Source organism: Triturus cristatus, chromosome 2_2 (assembly GCF_964204655.1).
Source record: "Triturus cristatus chromosome 2_2, aTriCri1.1, whole genome shotgun sequence".
In the NCBI taxonomy this organism is placed as follows: Eukaryota; Metazoa; Chordata; class Amphibia; order Caudata; family Salamandridae; genus Triturus; species Triturus cristatus.
In genome coordinates this window covers 1116564147-1116582571 of record NC_140582.1, presented here as the reverse complement: position 1 = coordinate 1116582571, position 18425 = coordinate 1116564147, and positions in this window count along the sequence as shown.

The following is an 18425-nucleotide window of genomic DNA, read 5'->3' as shown; positions in this document are numbered from 1 at the left end:
GAATAACAGGGATGTTATGACTGTCCAATGAAATTGTGAAATGTACAACTACGTTATGTCTGAATAAAATGCGACCTTTTAAGGCACCAAATTACGTTGTTAGTGGTGTAATGTAAAGTTAAATGGGACGCAGTTAAGTGGGCAAAGGGGAGGGAGGACTCGCCCCTGGGAGGGGTTAAGGCACTTGGTCTTGAACCTACGCTGAACAATGGAGCATTAATGTTGGAAACTTGTCCTAAAACAGGGCTTAATCTCTTGCTGATTTGCAGACTTTGCCCCTTGCTCCTCTGAGTGTTGGCTATGAATTATGTAACCATATTAGATGGTGGATTTATGGTTGTTCGTCATGGATGATCACAGATGAAAAGCTATCAAAGCTTGCTCTCCCTGCTCTGTAGAGGCCCTGGGATTTGGCTTGATGGCTCAGTTATGAAGAGGTTGTTTTCAACAGGAGAACTCCGGGGAGGAGATCCTTGCTCTCCCCCATATTGAGAATGAGAAATAACAAACACGTTCTTGCTATGGTTGTCTATGTATAGATGTATGCTTCAGAGAAACTGAATGGTCGAGTCACGTGTTGCTCCCTTTCTGATATGAATGAGAAGTGGGTGCTGCCACGCACACCAGTTACTCCCCTTAGTGTCTAAGCCATAAATACATGACTAAAACATCAATCAAACCTCTGAGGTTGAACTCAGTACTATAAAAGACGCAGATAAATAAAAACAAGGAGCACAGTGTTCAAGAGAATTGTCAAAAAAGTGAATTTTCATGTGAATGTGGAACATCGATGGCTGAGTGAAATTCAGGGGAAGATTTACAAGCAACTTGCGTCACTTTTTGTGCCACAGTGGCGGAGTAAACAATGCGCCACGTTGAGGCTAATTTACAATGTGATTCTTCTGTGGCATTTTATACCTGCGTCAGGTATAATGTATGCAGGGTGGGCGTTCCCTCGCAAAAAGCCATGTGGAACTGATGCAGTGAAATTTACAACATTTCACTGCGTCACTCAACACCTTCACTGCACCATTATCCCCATGCGTGCTCAGACCAGGCGTAAGGAATAAAGAAAGGCTTTTTGAATGAGACTCACCTATCTGTTGTGGCGCATTACCGAAGTTGTGTCACTTTCATGAGCAACTCCAGCAATGCATCACATTTACGCTTTTATGCATCAGAATTTTATGGCAAGACCGAAGGCTCCTATTATGCTTTCTTATCTTGCATTTATTCCAATAGCAGCCAAGATAAGTACTACAAACTACAGTTCCCAGAGGGCTGAGTGAACCGCTGGCCAATGGGAACACACAAAGTCACAGAACCATAAACCAATGAGAGCGTAGCCATAGGTATAACTTCACAACTGACTGCGAACAGTCCTCTTTTCTTGCTGCTTGCAGTCAGATAAGTGCCTTCTCTTCGTTGCTCTTTATAGAGTATTATTATATTTCTGAAATTGTGCTTATTTCATGGTGTTTTGATTATTAATGATCACAATAACTATCGTCCTTGAGCTTACCGCTTTGCCATTTGCGTCTTCAAAGACGCTCCGTTTATCCTCTGCTCTCTGCCCCCCCCGCTCGCGCGCATTGACGGTTGCTTCCAACGCATCGCGCAGCTACCGTTTCTTCCGTTTTCTCCCTCTCCAGAGAGGGCGTGTGAATTCCTTCGGCGCTGCTGGTTTTCTCTTCTTTTGGAGCTTTGTTCCTCCTGCCCCGGTAATGCTTCGCCTTTGATGGGAGTGGTTCTGGGTTGGTCCTTCTCACTTTTAAGCCTCTGACACCCCCAGCTCTGAGCTCTTAACCCTTGGCTTACCTTGTGTCTCTCCTTTCTGAGTTCAATGGAGATTGACAGCTCCCCTGTGTCTGACTTACAAAATGAGGAAGGCGAAGCCTTCAAAAGTGATTTGAATTTGAATATGTTGATTAATAACTCTCTTGAGAATGCTCTGGAAGCTTCTATGAAACGTTTTTCCAAGGGTAAGGAAAACTCTATGCTAAGTCTGTTGTCCAAAGCTTTGGCCCATTCTGCAGGGGATCACAGAAAAAGAAAGTTATTATCCTATATTTCTACGAAAGTTTCAAAGAATGCATCACGCTCGACTAGCGAGGTTTCCTCGTGCTTGACTGAGGACTTAGTACCTCCCAGGCCTCCTTCCAAGGAGGGGTTTTCAAATTCTGATGGAAAATGAAAAGCCAATTCAAAACACGTAGCCGTACCCAAAAAATTGGTGATTTCCAATATTATGGACACAGACGACAATATGGGTGCGCAGATGATTTAATTGACCTTTTTGATGTGTCAGACCCTTCTTCCCCCCCTGCTAAAAAATGTAAATCTGACTCTTTTGCTTTTACTCCCGTTTTGGACTGTGAAGGTGCTCCCATGTTTGACCCTTCTACCATTCGTCATCCCAATTCCATTGAGTGGTTCCCGGCCTCTCATGTTGGAGATTATATTTCAGCCAGACTTCGTCTTCCCTAAGACAAGTCCGCCAGGTCTAAGTTGAAGTCTGAATGTCCCAAACCTTCTTTAGCTTCGAACATTACGGTTGCCCCATCTATTGACCAGCCTTTACTTACGTTTTTCTCCCAGTTTGGGAAAAGATCCCCGCAAAGGGGTGGATAAAGCTTGGTCCGCCTGCCAGAACAAGCTTCTTGATGTTGTGGGTCCTTTGGCTCGCATTTTTGACTTTGCAGAATCTGCTCATCTGGAAGGAACTGAATTAAGTGATGAAGATATCTCATTGTGGGTTCAACAAGCCTTCTGTCTATTAGGAAATGCCAGTGCCGCTATCACCCATGAACACCGCAAAGGTCTTCTTATTAAACTCGATCCAAAGCTGGCTAACCTAGCTCCACTAGACACTGGTATTAAGGCGGATGGCCTTCTGTTTGGGGATTCGCTTGTCAAGGACTTGAGCAAGTTCGTCACTACTTTCGCCTCTCTGGATAAGGCTCAACAATCCATCAAAAAAGTATTTTCCCCTCTGGTTTTTGGGTGGGCCGGCAGAGGCAGGAGCTGCTATACAGGCCGCTCCAATCAAAATCAAGGCTCCAGAGGATCCTTCAATACTGGATACCAGGAATACAAGCCTCAATTCTACCCACAAAGAGGTCGTGGTTTTAGAGGTCGAGGACAGAAGAACTTCGGCAACAACAGCCAACAAGGTAGGTCCTTCAACTCTTCCCTCCCGTTGGGTATCTCTTAAGCTTCTTCATTCACAAATGGTGTACTCTCACCACAGACCCCTGGGTTCTAAACTCTGTCCAAGATTATAGAGTTCTACGCGTCACCTTCCCAAACAGTTTTCTCTCCTCCTCTAGTTTTTTTGGCAGACATGACTCAACCCATTTCAATAGAGGTCCAAAACCTGCTCCAAAAACAGGCTATTCAGATTGCTCCTCTCGATCCCACAAGGTTCCTCAATTCCATTTTCCTTGTTCGAAAAAAGAACAAGAAGATGCGCCCAGTGATAAATCTAAAATGGTTCAATCAATTTGTGGTGTATGGCCACTTCAAAATGGAAACTATCATTCACTTCCGAGATACCCTTCGACTGAACGACTGGATGGTCCGGATAGACTTATAGTACTCTTATAATACCATTCCTATTCACACTTCTCACACCAAGTTTCTTCAGTTCCAATGGTTAGGAGTAACCTATCAGTTTTGTTCCCTTCCTTTCAGCCTGTCGTCAGCACCATGGTGTCTTACCTGCGATCCCTCGGGGCAGACTAATCATTTATCTAGACGACATTCTAATTATGAACACGGACAAACAGAATCTTCTGTGTATTTGCAAACCACTCTGTCTCTACTTCTAGATCTGGGTTTTCTTCTCAATCCCCAAAAATCAATGCTCATTCCTTCCCAACGCAACGAATTCTTGAACTTTCTCGTGGACTCTTTCACGGCTTTTCTTCTTCTTCCGCAATCAAACGTCTCGGCCATTAAGTCAGAAATTTCTCACGTTCTTCGGACCTCTCTGGTCTCCCTCAGATCTCTTGCAAGGATCGTTGGTCTGCTCTCTGCTTCTATCCAAGCCATTTTTCCAGGGCCTCTTCACTGTCGTGCCCTTCAGCGTCTAAAGATCCGACATCTTCGTCAAGGGCTGGCCTACTCTGACCTCATCGCTTTGGATCAAGAGTCTCGTATCGAGCTTCAATGGTGGATCGACCATTTAGATGCTTGGAATGGGCGAACTATTTTCGCTTCGGCCCCAGATCTTGTATTAGAATCCGATGCAAGCCTGTCGGGTTGGGGCGCCCATTGTGGACCAATATCGACTGGCAGTACATGGTCTCGCGAGGAGTCAAGATTGCACATCAACTGTTTAGAGATGCTGGCAGACTCCTTTGCGATCCAAAGCCTCACAAAGAAAAAAGTTCGATGTTCCATTCTGCTTCATATGGACAATGTTTCTGCCGTCCGCTACACCAACCATCTAGGTGGCACCAGACTAAAACCACTCGCAGAGCTAGCAAAGAGCCTATGGAAGTATTGCCTGGCAAACAAACTATCTCTCAAAGCAGAGTATCTTCCTGGAGATGTCAACTTCATAGCAGATTGGCACTCTCGCAATCTTCGAGATTCCAGCGTTTGTCAGCTGCTTCCATTCGTCTTCCTATCTCTCTCTCAAAAGTGGGGCCCTTTTCATATCGATCTCTTTGCTTCCCGCCTCAACGCCCAATTGCCTTGTTTCTTCATTTGGCGCCCAGATCCTTTGGCCCTAGCTACAGATGCTTTTCTCCAGGATTGGTCCCTTCATCTCAACTATGCCTTTCCTCCTTTTCTCATGATCAACAGGGTGCTTTCCCAGGTACGATGCCAATCGACCTCCTTGTTCATAGTGGTTCCATTCTGGCACTCACAGATTCGGTTCCTATCTCTTCTGGAAATGGCGGTGGATTTCCCGGTTCTCCTCCCTGCTCGCAACAACCTGCTTCAAAACCCCTTGGGTCATCCACACAGTCTCATTCTGGACCACACTTTGGTTCTGTCAGTGTGGAAAGTCTCCAGTCTGTCCCTCCTGACCTCCTCATTTCACAAGAGGCTTCTCTCTTCATCAGCAAAGCTTGGGCCCCAGGTACATCCAAAGCCTACAAGTCTGCTTGGTCTTTATGGGAAAGCTGGTGTCTGGAAAAACATATTGATCCCTTTTCAGCCCCTCTGAATTTTATTGTCAATTTCCTGGCTTCCGAAGCCAGTGCAGGTAAGTCCTACAGAACGGTCAATTTGTATAGATCTGCCATTTCCCTTAATCATTGTCCTATTGATGGCAAACCGGTTGGCGCTCATCCGTTGATTTGTTGCCTGCTACGAGGAGCACGATTTTCCAAACCTCTGTTGGCTAAGTATTCTAATTTATGGGACGTAAATTTGGTTCTTAAGTTGTTTTCTGATTGGCCAGATAATTCAGCTCATTCTCTGAAAATGCTTTCTGCTAAACTTACCATGTTATTGTGTCTCGTTTCTATTAAACGTATTTCAGATGTTAAAGCATTGGATGTTTTTCTGGTCAGTTTTCTCCTACGGGAGTACTGTTTCAGATTAATACACGTACAAAGACACATTTTAACTCAGTGTTTTATCCTTATTTTCCTTCCCATCCTAAGTTATGTGTAGGTCAATGCCTCAAGGTATACGAGCAAAGAACTTTAGATCTCAGAACGTCCTCTCTTTCACAACTTCTCATTTTCTTCTGTAAGCCCCATCTTCCTGTTTCCTCCGCCACTCTGGCCCGTTGGGTTCATTGGGTCATGTCCCTCGTGGGCATAGATGTGTCGGTTTTCGGGGCTCATTCCTCCAGAGGAGCCATGGCCTCCAAAGCTTTTTGGGCAGGCTCTTGTTTGGAAGACATTCTGAGATCCGCTGATTGGTATAATGACAATGTATTCCGAATGTTGTATTGCAAACCTGTTGTTACTGCTGCTTCTTTGGTTGTTGATATGCTTTGAACAAGCATAATAGGAGCCTCCAGTCTTGCCATACAATGTAAATGTTCCTAGTAAGTTATGACGGAAAGTCTTCATTTTTATTAAAGACATGAAGGCGAGTATTATCCCGCCACAACACTTCTAATATGTGTTTTCTCCCTCCCTACAGTGGCTCCAGCTTTGCCTCCCGCATCTTCGTGATGGGATTCATGATCTTCAAGAGAGTTCTTCTCCTCTTTGTGATGTCCCCTATTCCTGCCCTGCTTCTACCACTGTGATTCCTGCCTTTCGAGCAACTTGGTTGGATTATGGTCAAGATATTTCTTCCTGGACTTTGGCATTTTGTTTTGTTTTCTCCATTTTTTCTCTGTTTATGGATTCTATCTGAGCTGTGCGCCAGTGAAAAGAGGACCGTTCGCAGTCAGTTGTGACGTTATACCTATGGCTACACTCTCATTGGTTTATAGTTCTGTGACTTTGTTTGTTCCCATTGGCCAGCGGTTCGCTCGGCCCTCTGGGAACTGTAGTTTGTAGTACGTATCTTGGCTGCTATTGGAATAAATGCAATATAAGAAAGCATAATATTCACCTCCGTGTTTTCAATAAAATTAAGACTTTCCGTCATAACTTACTAGGAAAATCTACATTTCTGATGCATCTGTCAATCCTTGCGCCTTGGTGCGCCGTATTGTAAATACGGCGCATCCATGGTGATGCAAGGGTTCCATATGTAGGCACAGGGAAACTGATGCATCTGTACAGATGCGTCAGTTTCTTGTGAATTTGCCCCTCAGTTTCTGAAAGCTTGTGTTTTGCTCTTTGCTTTGAATGAATCTCATTTAAATGTGAAACTATTTATCAGCTCTGTAATTTGCAAGCACGTGCAAATAAATATCCATGTAGATTATATAGCCAAGTTAATGGACTGTCAGCAAACTTCTACACTAGTACTATAAAAGGATCTGAGCAGCACATTTTTACAGATTATTGTCATTTTAGGTACTGCGAACCAGTTTATAATGCATATCAGTGTCTCTGTTTGCATGCACACACACAAGACATGATTAGGAGGAAAGTAAATTACTCAGTAGGTGTCAAAATTACACTAGAGCACGTAAGAGCCCGATCCCAGAGAAATTATTATGATTGATCATTTATGTATAAGGTTTTACATAACGGAAATGTATTTATTTATTACCAATGAAGTTATTTTTAACTTATTACCCAATTTACTAAAATGTTATGGTTACATCATTGTATTTTCTTATTACCATGTATTTCTAACTCTCCGCTTGTCATTTAATTTGCTATGATACTGTGCTTTTATGGGTACCTAGCTACCAGAATAAAGTTTATGAACTGAACTAACAGTAGGGTGCCGATCACGATCCGGCAAAAACCGGGTACGAACCGTCGGACGGAGCATATTCTCCGTCCGACGCGTACCCGGTCGTCAAAATATACAAACATGGAATTACGATTCGCACGGGTACACCATTACCGTACGAATCGTAAAAAAGACCGACCGAACAAAAAACACCTACCAATGCGATCCGGGAAAGCGCCGACCTGACGTCGGGACGCACGCAGCCAGCCATTCACGACCCAGGAATCACGATTCGCACCGACGTCACCCCGCACGGTGAATATTTTGCGGCAGCCAAAAACTGCCGGGAAATCAGGACGACGCGAACAAGGACCACCAGTACGCGACGGACAGACGGCGACGCGAACAAGGAGGACCAGTACGTGACGGACACACAGGACGACGCCACCAAGGAGGACCCGTACGCGACAGGACGACGCGATCAAGGAGGACCCGTACGCGACAGGACGACGCGAGCAAGGAGTACCAGTACGCGACGGACAGACATGGACCCGAACCTACGAGTCATCCCTGCCCTCATAGCAGTACACCTCCTCTACAGGTTACGACGCAGACGCCGCAGAAGGTCAGAATAACTAAGGGAGGGGGGAAAGTGGGGTGGGGTGGGGGTGGCACGACCAGGGCAGGCCACAAAACAACCACATGAGTGACACACTACACATGGCCTGGACATACCTGACTCCCATGCCCTGGTCACCACGAGGGGGTGGGGGCGTGTCCTGATAATCCAGCGACCGCCACAACGGAAGTCCGTCACCACGCGAACCGGCAACACAACCAGACAGGTACGTCCCGTACCCACGCCTGAAGAGCGTGGGTTCGAGTCGGACCACGCCCACACACGTCACCCCAACAATGGCGGGACGGATCGCACCCACGTGGCAAAGGCCTGGGTACGGGCCGCACAAACATCACATAGCGTGGGGACGGATATGTACGGACCCTACCCCCACCCCGTATGCAAGGAGCGTACCCCCCAGCCCAACAGTGCAAGTACGACCCGTACCCCCACCCGCGGACGTACGGAGCGTACCCCCAGCCCAACAGTGTAAGTACGACCCGTACCCCCACCCACGAATGCAAGGAGCGTACCCCCCTGCCCAACAGTGTAAGTACGACCCGTACCCACACCCGCGGACGTACGGAGCGTACCCCCAGCCCAACAGTGTAAGTACGACCCGTACCCCCACCCGCGGACGTACGGAGCGTACCCCCAGCCCAACAGTGTAAGTACGACCCGTACCCCCACCCGCGGACGCACGGAGCGTACCCCCAGCCCAACAGTGTAAGTACGACCCGTACCCCCACCCGCGGACGTACGGAGCGTACCCCCAGCCCAACAGTGTAAGTACGACCCGTACCCCCACCCGCGAATGCAAGGAGCGTACCCCCCTGCCCAACAGTGTAAGTACGACCCGTACCCCCACCCGCGTATGCATGGAGCGTACCCCCCATGCCAACAGTGTAAGTACGACTCGAACCCCCACCCACGAATGCAAGGAGCGTACCCCCCTGCCCAACAGTGTAAGTACGACCCGTACCCACACCCGCGGACGTACGGAGCGTACCCCCACCACACCAGTGTCAGTAGACACGTACCCTCACCTCTAATGCAGTGTGCGTAACCCCACCGTGTATGTGCCAAGCGCACATATCCAGTAGTCGGAGGTGTGTGTGCAGAGTCCACCCAGCAGTGCCCTGAGACAGGAGTGGTGGGTGTGGAGTCCTCCCAGCAGTGCCCTGAGACAGGAGGGGTGGGTGCCCATCACTCCCAGCAGTGCCCAGAGACAGGAGGGGTGTGTGCAGAGTCCTCCCAGCAGTGCCCTGACACAGGAGGGGTGGGTGCAGAGTCCTCCCAGCAGTGCCCTGAGACAGGAGGGGTGGGTGCCCATCACTCCCAGCAGTGCCCAGAGACAGGAGGGGTGTGTGCAGAGTCCTCCCAGCAGTGCCCTGACACAGGAGGGGTGGGTGCAGAGTCCTCCCAGCAGTGCCCTGAGACAGGAGGGGTGGGTGCCCATCACTCCCAGCAGTGCCCAGAGACAGGAGGGGTGTGTGCAGAGTCCTCCCAGCAGTGCCCAGACACAGGAGGGGTGGGTGTGGAGTCCTCCCAGCAGTGCCCTGAGACAGGAGGGGTGGGTGCAGAGACCTCCCAGCAGTGCCCTGAGACAGGAGGGGTGGGTGTGGAGTCCTCCCAGCAGTGCCCTGACACAGGAGGGGTGGGTGCAGAGTCCTCCCAGCAGTGTCCAGACCCAGGAGGGGTGGATGCAGAGTCCTCCCAGCAGTGCCCAGAGACAGGAGGGGTGTGTGCAGAGTCCTCCCAGCAGTGTCCAGACCCAGGAGGGGTGGGTGCAGAGACCTCCCAGCAGTGCCCTGAGACAGGAGGGGTGGGTGGTGAGTCCTCCCAGCAGTGCCCAGAGACAGGAGGGGTGGGTGCAGAGTCCTCCCAGCAGTGTCCAGACCCAGGAGGGGTGGGTGGTGAGTCCTCCCAGCAGTGCCCAGAGACAGGAGGGGTGTGTGCAGAGTCCTCCCAGCAGTGTCCAGACCCAGGAGGGGTGTGTGCAGAGTCCTCCCAGCAGTGTCCAGACCCAGGAGGGGTGGGTGCAGAGTCCTCCCAGCAGTGTCCACACCCAGGAGGGGTGTAACACATGTGTGTGATGCCACAATTACCCACATCCATACTGCCTACAAGGGAACATGTCCCCATGAACTCATGTCAACTGACTCCACACACAAGTACAGTGATCACCAAGGATGCCACGATTGTTGCAGGTGGAGACATGGCCATGCATGCATGGCCAAAGTAGAAGGGCTCCGTCACACACACAGCTCATGTACACACAGCTCTGCGCTAAACATTGGGAACACCCTGCAGGGAAGAAACTGGGTACACAGAGTAAGGAATACACCCTGGGACAATTGAACCATGCAGTAACTGCTGACATGACCTAAGGAAGTTGGCCAACACCTTGTGATGGCACACAGATCCTAGGGTGGCCCCAAAGAGCAGAACACTACTACAAATCCCACACACCCAAAGCCTTAAACACCACCCAAAACAATGTAGCAGCCCCACCAACACCAATACCACCATAGCAGGAGTGTGATAATGGAAAAAAAAATAAGCTTTAATCAGCATGAGCACAATGTCCGTGGATCAACGGCAGTTCAAAGTCAACAAAGGCCATAGGGCAGTCAATTATTCCCAGCTGCATGGGGGACACAGTGGGATGTGTGTCCCCTACCTTGCCTGCACAGTCAAATGCCATCGTCTTCCATACTGGTGAGGGCATCAGGGGGGGGGGAAGCAACAGGCACCGCAGGGACATCAGGGCAAAGGGGCGGCGTTGTGGGTGCAGGGATGGAGGACTCAACCACAGGGGGTGTGTCATGGCCAAAGGCGGAGGCCAGGATGGCACTACACACCTTAGCAAGGTCCTCCAGGGAGTCCCCTGCACCCGAAGTGACCTCAGGCCCCAAGGAGGGGGGGGGTTCAGAGGGATGGGTTGCAGCGCCACCGGGGGAGGGTGGAGACAGGGGGGGAGACTCAACCACCCTGACCGAGGACTTCCTTGACCGCTTGCGTGGTGGCGTAACTGTGGGGCTCAGGGACAGAGCGGCCATGAAGGAGTCCTTGGGGGAGATGTGGCCAGGAGAGCTGAGGGGAGGGGATTTGGAGGGAGTGGATTGTGTGGAATGCGGACTCCCACTCTGGCTGCGTGTCACACGTTTGCCCCCCGACCCAGTGGGTGTGCCTATCTCACCCTGTGTGTGCGTGTCAGGAGGAGTGCGGTGGACCTTCCCTGCTGGTGTGGTGCCTGTGTCTGTTGTGGTGGGTGCATGCCGACGTCTGGGTGTACGTGGGACAGGCATGGAAGTGGGAAGTGTGGATGGGGCAGGGGTAGGTGGGGGGAGGTCGCGCTGCAGGAGACCCACTGCTGCAGTCAGTGTGGAGTCTAGGGACCTCAGCAAGTTGCGTTGGTCAGCCTGCAAAGAATGAATGCCCTCCAAGAATGCCTCGATGTTGGTGAGGGTTTTCCCGTGGGAATGGAGGACATTCAGGATCGCAGCCTGACCAACCTGCATTTGCCGCTGGATGTCCATAGACTCAGCATTGGCGGCAGCAGTGGAGACAGGGGCAGGGGGTGCGGTGCCTGGCAGGAAGGAGACATGCGGTGACCGGGCACGCTGGGAAGGGACACGAGCAAGTGGGAGGCGGTTGGTGGGAACTGAGGGGGCGGTGGCAGGTGTTGTTCCACTGTCAGCTGCTGGTGCAGCCTCCGCCAACCCTGAGACATCCTCCTCGGACCTGTCAGCTTCGTAGTCTGATGTGCCAGTCGACAGGTCCTCGGCCACACTATCCTCCGCCTCTGTCCCACTCGATGTGCCAGCCCCGATGTCACGGCTGCCACTGGTGCTCGGTCCCTCCGCCTGGTCCGTGTCCATGTCTCCCTCTGTGTCCCCCGACGATGCTGTGGGCAGGGTGGAGAGACAGAAATTAATCAGACACCTGTACACATCTGTCACATGAGTCCAATCTACATAGTCAACATTGCATAGCCTGAAGAGGCAGATCCCTAACATCTGCAAAACAAGGTACCGATGTAGGGCATGAAACACAGTTGGTTGAGCCACCATGCCACTGAAATACCATGGAGAGCATGAGACAATAGCTGATGACAGGAAACGGAGTCTGACATAGCACCCAGGCCCTGGGGACAATCCTGCACTGCCTCTGCACCACACAGCGTTTGTGAAAATACCTATGACCAGGGACAATATCCATGAACTTGAGACACATGCTGCATAGGTAATGCTGCAAACATGCCCAACATAACTCGGTCACTGCACCTTGCGTGTGTGTCCAGTAACATCACACACTGTCCAGACCCAGCAATTAGGAATCAGGATTTGACACATAGGCATTGCCCGCCCCAAGCAACCCCCACACGATGCTAATTGCTGAGACCCAGGTGGCACCAACATCTCATAGTCTGGGTGATAAACACAGTGGCAGGCAAAAGGCAAGATTGGACGCAAAACAGCAAAGGTGCGCCTGTACAAATAATGAGGTACCAGTGCCCATCCTCAGATGAGTATAACAAGACACACAGGCACTGGCAACTGTGAGTATGAAGAGGGACAATCAGGTCAGGCTGCACAGTGGACACCTGTACATAATAGCACGTCTATATACATGGTGACAGGGGACAATGGCACAGAGCACAACCTACGCTGTAGACAGTGAGAGTGTCCACGTTGATGATGACACAAACAACACTGAGGATAAGGTGCCCCAGGGGACAGTATTGGGCACGCAACTACATGCTACTGAATGGGAATGACTGCTACACACGTCACCATCCCTGCACTATGCGTAGCGCACACTCATGCACATCATGTCACAGGCCACTACATAGGACATGCGCGCTGTAAGGCATGACACATGAGAGACCAACTCCCATGTCTGGAGCCAGCATCAGTGCCAACTGACATGGAACCCACATGCAGTGAACTTGACAGTTCACAGGCAAGGTCCCACAACCTGTTACCCACCACCACCACCCATGATGCTACAGTCATTGTTCTCGTGGACAAAGCGCCAGCCTACATTACCTTGTGAAGGAGTGACTACACACAGACCAGGGAACACATTGCAAGGAGGGGAAGGGTGGCAGGGGCGCTGCGCTACACTTGGGCAAACTGGATGGGCACAGCACCTTTAAACCCTGCCAGTGAATTAATGCCACTGTGCCCTTACAAATGCCGGTGACACACAACAAACGCACATGTACCTACCCCCTTCCGCCTGCTGCATCGCCTGTAAGCGCCTCTCCAGGTCTGGAAAGACCACCGGCAGCACACGCCTGTGGAGGTGGGTCAGACGGCGGCGGCCGCGGTTCTTGTGGCTCTCAGGTGAGTCCCCCAGCAGGAGCCGTGCAATCCTCCGCGTCCAGCACCGGATATCCTGCCAGCGTTTCCTCACCTGGGACAGGCTCCGCCTCCGACCATCCACACGCCTCACGGCACTGACGGCGGTCAGCCAGATCTGCTCCTTGGCAGAGGCGCCTACCTGTGAGGAAGTACAAGTGACACCACATCAATACACCAGCCACATGTCACAGAGAGACATATGTGAACATAATAGCTGGTTACTACATGGCATGTAATGCAGCCAACGCATTGCACCTCTGTCATAGGGACATCATCCTCTGGTGAGGGAAAAGGCAGTACGTGCCATAGTGGGTACTCAGGTGGAATGATGGCAATGTCACAATCAATGATCAAGGCTCACACTGTGCATCACACCCACACCTCCTGTCTCAGGGCACTGCTGGGAGGACTCTGCACACACACCTCCTGTCTCAGGGCACTGCTGGGAGGACTCTGCACACACCCCTCCTGTCTCAGGGCACTGCTGGGAGACATCAGGCACCCCCCCCCTGGTACCCCCCCGACAGTACATGGCATGTGTGTCACACCGGGTCACAATGCCTGAAGACACAGTCACAACATAGGGACAGTCTGTGGCAGTGGCCTATGCACTCACCTGATACCCTGGTCGCCCATACAGCATGGGGTACTGTGGGAGGATCACATCCAGCAGAGCCATGTTCTCCTCCAGGGTGAATGGCTGTGTCCTCTCCACAGCCCTTGACATGGTTCCAGGGAATCAGTAGCAGCAGCTTGGTCGACAAATGCTAAGATGTGCAGGCAAGTAATCCCTCATGGGACCTGGCTGCCTTATATGTGGCCTTCTGCCCAGTCTCATGCAGAGGAGTACAGAGTGATTGGTCACTCACATTTGCATCCTATGTTTCCACCAATCCCTTCAAACCTAGCAGTCTGTGGGTTCTCTATCGGTTTCATTCTCCTGCATGATGTCAGCCCCACAAACACATTGCAACAAAGTAGAAGAATTCCAACTGACTTCTGCTGTGCACCTTCCAGAACAAAATCGAAATTTGAACCTGGTCGCCATGACAACCAGCATGCATGTAGGCCTTAATACTTGTCCCCTATGTAATTAGGAGAATCACACACAGGTACGGTGCGTTTCCGGGCCCTAGGGCACCCCAAATGCATGGCAACGGCCCGTACATGCATGCCTACGTTCAAAATCACTATGGTTCTGCACGCGTATGCGTACTCGTTGTGGTACGGACCGTACAAATGCCTGTACGCTCACTATCACTATGGGTCTGTGTACCCGTAGTGATAGTGAGCGTACATGCGAGTGTACGGTCCGTACCACTACGTGTACGCATACGCGTGCAGAACCATAGTGATAGTGAGCGTAGATGCGAGTGTACGGTCCGTACCACTACGTGTACGCATACGCGTGCAGAACCATAGTGATAGTGAGCGTAGATGCGAGTGTACGGTCCGTACCACTACGTGTACGCATACGCGTGCAGAACCATAGTGATAGTGAGCGTAGATGCGAGTGTACGGTCCGTACCACTACGTGTACGCATACGCGTGCAGAACCATAGTGATAGTGAGCGTACAGGCATTTGTACGGTCCGTACCACTACGTGTACGCATACGCGTGCAGACCCATAGTGAGAGGGCCGTACACTCGCATGTACGCTCACTATCACTATGGGTCTGCACGCGTATGCGTACTCGTTGTGGTACGGACCGTACAAATGCCTGTACGCTCACTATCACTATGGGTCTGTGTACCCGTAGTGATAGTGAGCGTACATGCGAGTGTACGGTCCGTACCACTACGTGTACGCATACGCGTGCAGACCCATAGTGAGAGGGCCGTACACTCGCATGTACGCTCACTATCACTATGGGTCTGCACGCGTATGCGTACTCGTTGTGGTACGGACCGTACAAATGCCTGTACGCTCACTATCACTATGGGTCTGTGTACCCGTAGTGATAGTGAGCGTACATGCGAGTGTACGGTCCGTACCACTACGTGTACGCATACGCGTGCAGACCCATAGTGAGAGGGCCGTACACTCGCATGTACGCTCACTATCACTATGGGTCTGCACGCGTATGCGTACTCGTTGTGGTACGGACCGTACAAATGCCTGTACGCTCACTATCACTATGGGTCTGTGTACCCGTAGTGATAGTGAGCGTACATGCGAGTGTACGGTCCGTACCACTACGTGTACGCATACGCGTGCAGAACCATAGTGATAGTGAGCGTAGATGCGAGTGTACGGTCCGTACCACTACGTGTACGCATACGCGTGCAGAACCATAGTGATAGTGAGCGTACAGGCATTTGTACGGTCCGTACCACTACGTGTACGCATACGCGTGCAGACCCATAGTGATAGTGAGCGTACATGCGAGTGTACGGCCCTCTCACTATGGGTCTGCACGCGTATGCGTACACGTAGTGGTACGGACCGTACACTCGCATGTACGCTCACTATCACTATGGGTCTGCACGCGTATGCGTACTCGTTGTGGTACGGACCGTACAAATGCCTGTACGCTCACTATCACTATGGGTCTGTGTACCCGTAGTGATAGTGAGCGTACATGCGAGTGTACGGTCCGTACCACTACGTGTACGCATACGCGTGCAGAACCATAGTGATAGTGAGCGTAGATGCGAGTGTACGGTCCGTACCACTACGTGTACGCATACGCGTGCAGAACCATAGTGATAGTGAGCGTACAGGCATTTGTACGGTCCGTACCACTACGTGTACGCATACGCGTGCAGACCCATAGTGAGAGGGCCGTACACTCGCATGTACGCTCACTATCACTATGGGTCTGCACGCGTATGCGTACTCGTTGTGGTACGGACCGTACAAATGCCTGCACGCTCGCCATCACGATGGGTACACATACGGCAGCACTCCCACAGTGATTGGGGAACATACACAGGCCCTCTTAGCAGCAGTACGCCGGTTTGTACACATCACTGTGGTGATAGTCGACACACAGGTAGGAATAGGGCGGACATACTTGTCCATGGATGGACATACTTGTCCAGGAATGGACATCAAGGCATCGTCTGTGCATTACTACATGTGTGGGGCACAGGTGTGACAGGCTGTGATGTGGAACATGCCTCCTGAGTGGAGGAGGCACCAGATGTATGATGAGATGTGTACAGGTGTACTGTGTGAGGGTGCAATGTGTGCCAGGCATGCCCTTGACTCCTTTGACATGTGTGCATGTCGTACTGCGCACTTGGGGTGAGCGTCACTGGCATGGCACGGACACCAACACACGGAAGTGTCCCATGATGCCCGGTACAGGGGTCATGACACCTGACTTGTCACTACCCACAGTGCACAATGTGACTATGTCATTTATGTGTCCGGGATTTACATCAGGTTGATGTTGTAGCACCCTCAAAAGCTGCAGCCGTTGCAGCAACCAACATGTGTCTGTGTGTAGATTGTCATTGCACACTGTTCCGCACACCATGCCACATGTGGTATCTGATGTGAGGTGCACATGTATGCATGGGACACGGAGTAGCGTGACAAGGCCATGTCAGCATCCTCACAAGGAATGTGTGGTGAGTCATGACATGTGCACCTTCATGGCAAGGTGTGTGGGCAGGCCTAGTGTAATGTCATGTGACCTGTGGCTCCGGTGTTCCGCTACCAGTCTCTACAATCGGCATCCTACTTCTGCTGATGTGTGGGTGTATGTCACTTCTGTCTTGCGTCGGGCTGTTCACTTGCACTGGGACACAGCTATTCCCATGGCGTGGCATGGGGAGGTTCTCAATCACCGTGTGTAGCTGGGTCTTGGAAGGAGTGTCACCTTGCATCCATACGTGTCCTGGGCATGTAGCACATGCCTGACTCCCTATGTGGCATGTGTGTATTGGCAGATTTACATGTGCTCAGTAGACATGAGTTGTTCTCGTAGTGCACTCACTCTTCCTTGTCACTTCCAAATTACTGCAGAGCGCCTCCTGTTGCCCGAAGAATTCCAGACTTGGCCACCATGCAGGAGAATGACAGGATCCGGCTCTACCGCTTCACCCAACCGTTGATTCTGGAGCTGACGGCGAGACTGGCACCACACCTGCAACCGCAGCACAGGTATCCTACGGCACTGACACCCCAGCTGAAGGTAATGGCTGCCCTACATTTCCTTGCCACGGGTACCTTCCAATATACCATAGCTCATGTTGGTGGCATGTCCCAGAGCATGTTCAGCGGTGTGCTGCATGATTTCTTGGAGGCCATGTTGATTCACCTGGATGACTTCATCAAGTTCCCAACCCCTGAACAGATGACTGAGGTCAAACGTGGTTTCTATGCCCTGGGAGGGATGCCCCATGTCATTGGGTCCATAGATGGGACACATGTAGGTTTGGTACCACCACACGCACGGGAGGTGGCGTACCGCAATCGGAAGCACTACCACTCCATCAATGCCCTTGTGGTGTGTCTGTCCAACATGGTGATTTCACATGTCTGTGCTCGTTTTCCAGGATCAGCACACGATGCCTACATCATGAGGCGTAGCGGGATGCCTGATATGATGATGCAGCTGCGCAACGAACGTGCATGTGTTGTTGGTGGGTACAGTCTGTCTGTCCTGTATTCTGTTTGGCCGAGCAGCACTACCGCTTCGCCTGTTCTAACGATATCCATGTGCTTTCCATTTAGGGGACGCTGGCTATCCCAACATGCCTTGGCTGCTGACACCTCTCCGCAACCCCATCACGCCGGCCCAGCTCCGCTACAACACCGCCCATGGCCGGACAAGGCGAGTGATAGAGAGGACGTTTGGCATGCTGAAGAGCCGATTCCGGTGCCTCCACAAGACCGGCGGCGCACTCCCATATGCCCCGGCGAAGGTCTGCAAGATCTTCATGGTCTGCTGCATGCTGCACAACATGGCAGTTGAAAGAGCTGTGCCCCTCATCCTGGATCAAGATGACGAGGACCATCCACCCGTGGAGGACGAAGGGCTTGGCAATGGGGCTAGTGATGTGGAGGATGTGGAGCCGCAAGAGGACATCCGGACTCGGCTCATACGCGACTTCTTTGCTTAGTGGTGAGTACCAGGGTCTGAGTGTGCACGCATTGGTCCCCGTGTGGCATGCGTTGTGATGTGTGTCTCCACCTGCATGTATGGCACGT